This window comes from Pinus tabuliformis, chromosome X (genome assembly GCF_031772625.1).
Source record: "Pinus tabuliformis cultivar Carrire ecotype Pingquan chromosome X, CPIR1, whole genome shotgun sequence".
NCBI lineage: Eukaryota > Viridiplantae > Streptophyta > Pinopsida > Pinales > Pinaceae > Pinus > Pinus tabuliformis.
The window spans coordinates 6153587-6157073 of record NC_142308.1 but is presented as its reverse complement, the minus strand read 5'-3'; the positions used below and the strand labels follow the sequence as shown (position 1 = coordinate 6157073).

The 3487-nt window shown below is 41.0% G+C and overlaps 1 pseudogene; it reads right to left on the bottom strand.

The window, feature by feature from the left end:
• Nucleotides 1-1664: 1664 nt before the first annotated feature.
• On the bottom strand, nucleotides 1665-3014 carry LOC149138000 (serine acetyltransferase 5 pseudogene; annotated as a pseudogene).
• Nucleotides 3015-3487: the final 473 nt, after the last annotated feature.

Below are 3487 nucleotides of genomic sequence, written 5' to 3'. Positions count from 1 at the left end.
AACTTTATTAGAAGTGAGTATGATCATTGTGTATACTTCAAGAGTTTCAGTGGCACATTCATTATCTTAGTTTTGTATGTTGACAATATGCTTATTGCAAGCAAAAGCATGGAAGAGATCAACAGGTTAAAGGCTCAGCTCTCTAGGACATTTGATATGAAGGATCTTGGAGCAATAAAACATATATTGGGCATGGAGATACACCGAGACAGGAAAAGTGGTAAGTTTTGGTTATCACAGCAGAAGTATGTGGAGAGAGTACTTGAAAAGTTCTGTATGAAAAATGTGAAACATGTTAATGTTCCATTAGCTTCCCATTTTAAGCTTTCTTCGGTTTTGAGTTCTAGAACTAATGAAGAAAAGCAATATATGTCTCATGTACCATATGCAAATGCTGTAGGCAACTTAATGTATGTTATGGTATCTACAAGCCCTGACATTTCACATGCAATTGGAGTTGTCAGCAAGTTCATGGCAAATCCAGGTGAATAACATTGGTGAGCAGTGAAATGGGTGCTTCGATATCTAAGAGGCACAAGTGACCATTGCATCACCTTTAATGGTAGTGAAGAATCAGTCTGCAGATATGTAGATGCTGATTATGCAGGTGATTTGAACAAAAGGAGATCTACTACAGGTTATGTTTTTACTCTTGCAGGTGGAACAATTAGTTGGATGTCAAAGCTTCAAAAAACAGTTGTGTTGTCCACTACTGAAGCAGAATATATAGCTGTTTCAGATGCCAATAAAGAAGCAATCTGGTTAAAGGGTCTACTTGATGAGATTGGAAGGACGCAGGAGAAAGTGAATGTACTCTGTGACAGTCAGAGTGCTATTCACTTGGCTACAAATCCAGCTTATCACAGCAAGACCAAGCACATTGATGTAAGGTATCATTTTCTAAGACATGTGATCGATGGCGGAAAAGTAGCTCTCAAGAAGGTCCATACACGAGAGAATTGTGCAAACATATTCACGAAGCCAGTTACAGTAGAGAAGTTGCGATGGTGTTTAGCTTCTCTTGGCTTGCAGAAGAGATGATGAATGGGCATGGGCAAGGGATTAGGAAAATTTGTTGTCAAGGTGGAGTTTGTTGGAATTTGACAACTAATTGTAAATATGAGTAAAATAGTATTTACTGCCAAGTTGGTTTGATTTTGTGTTTTTTAACCTGTGCCTAACATTCAGTTTTTCATTCAGTTTTATTTATATGGTTCTTGGTTCTTAGTTAATTAACTATTTAGGCCAACAAATTTCAGAATGGGACCCTAATATGATATGAAAAGAGGATTTTTTATCACTAATAGCAATATGCAAATACTGATAGAGATACCACAAAGGCTTTACTCGGTTTCATCAAATTAGGTACAAACGTTTTGTTGATGTACTTTGTTTCATCAAATTAAGTACAAACCTTTTGTTGATGAAAGCTTGTGAAGTTCTGTGTGAATTGTTTGAAGAAAGCTTCTGAAGTTCTCTGCAAATTGTTTGAAGAGACTCTATACTTATGTCTACAAATTACAAAAAAAAAAAAAAAAAAGGTTTACAAGGCACAACTAGATCTCCAAATTAAGAGAATCAGAGCATCACGAACAAAATGATGATAAAAAACACAATTGGATCTCCGAATTAAGAGAGGCACACCATCACCAAGAGAGTAGAACTGCAATTCAATAGTATTAACAGGCAATCTCCTATTCCCAATTACTGAAACTATTGATAATCACCGTTGCCTGTACATTCTATCCTTTCAAAATGTTCCAAATTACAAATGTGCACGATTCAAAGATTTTAGGTCATAGCAATCACTGTGCAATACTGAATACTAAATAACGTAATCAGACCACTCACTAATGAAGGAGGTATGGTCCATAGTTTCGCTGGGAGTCTCCGTCAATTTGGTGGGATTGCGCTTGCCACCGACTAATCTAGCAGGATTACCAACAGCAGTGGTTCGCGGCGGAACATCGATCATAACAACAGCCCCGGCTCCGATCTTGGCGCCTTCCCCAATTTTGATATTCCCCAAAATCGTAGCCCCTGCGCCGATGAGAACACCGTTGCCAATCTTAGGATGACGGTCGCCCCCTTGCTTCCCTGTGCCGCCCAGAGTAACGTGGTGCAGAATCGAAACGTTATCACCGATGCTCGCCGTTTCACCGATGACGACCCCTGTGCCGTGGTCAAAGAGGATCCCCTTACCTATTTTGGCCGCGGGATGGATGTCTATGGTAAAAACCTCGGAGATCCTGCTCTGGATCGCTAGGGCCAGCGGCTTTCGACCCTGAGACCACAGCCTGTGCGCCACTCGGTGCGCCTGGCAGGCCAGGAAACCCTTGAAATTGAGAATACACTGGCAATAAGAGTCGCAGGCAGGGTCCTTTTCTTTCACGGCCCTCATGTCGGTTCGAATCGCGTCGCGGATTTCAGGGTCCTCCATGAAGACGTCCACGAACAGACTGTACAGGAGCGTGCTGGAAAAGGCGGGGCTCGAGAGTCTGTTGCCCAGGTGAAATGCCAGCGCCTGTTCCATGGTCCTGTGAACCAGAATTGTGGCGTTCAGATAGCTCGCCAGGGCGAGCTCCGCATCTGCGTCACGTTTTGCTTCCCATCTCAACTGCTGCCATATCTCGTCATTTTCGTACATCGCAAAGCCGTTCCCAGACCCCATTTGCAGACACTGCCTTCAATTCGATAGTCCCTTACATATCAGAGAGAGGCACAAGAATATGGCCTACCAATTGTTTCAATATTGCAGGATAATGAGCCAATTTCCTGACCCTTTATTACGGACAGCAGCAAGGAATATCCAATATTTTCATTCTCTCGGAAAATTTCTGTCAATCTTTCTTCCTTGTGCAAATCAGTTTGGATATATCACGCATTCTCTTTTGAAACCCACCCACTTTCACTTATTTATGGACACATACTGGTATATGTGGGCTGCCATTAATGGAGGAAACATGATGTATTGTAACACATGGTTCCCTATTCAGATCTGGGTGTGTGTTGAAATGCGTGTAATTTTCACTTGCGCATATATCTCACCTCATGTGGGTAGTTAAGGTTTGGATTTGTCATTGAAACCTATTTATAATATTTTTATTGTGTCTTGTAGTTGGGATGTATGTTTTTTTTGTTTTTTTGGGCCTTTGTTACAACAAAATCTAACACCCTCGGTATGATGTAAAGCCTTGAGTATCAGATGGCTAGTTTATGTAATTAGAGAAGGCTACCTCCATTGTCATGTCAATAGCTCTTTCGTACACTTCACTTCAGTTGGCTCTTATCCAATTTAAGGGGGTCTTCCCTAAAGATAAGATTGCGAAGGCTACAGAGTGGATGCTCAAGGTGATTTTGTGAAGAGTTAGCCTAAGCAAAACAAATGGTTGTAGTAGAATGGAAAATGGTGTAAGAAAGGAATATTAAACTAGAAAACCTAAGACCAAGTGTCAATCAATATATGGGCTTTAATGGAATCAAAGTG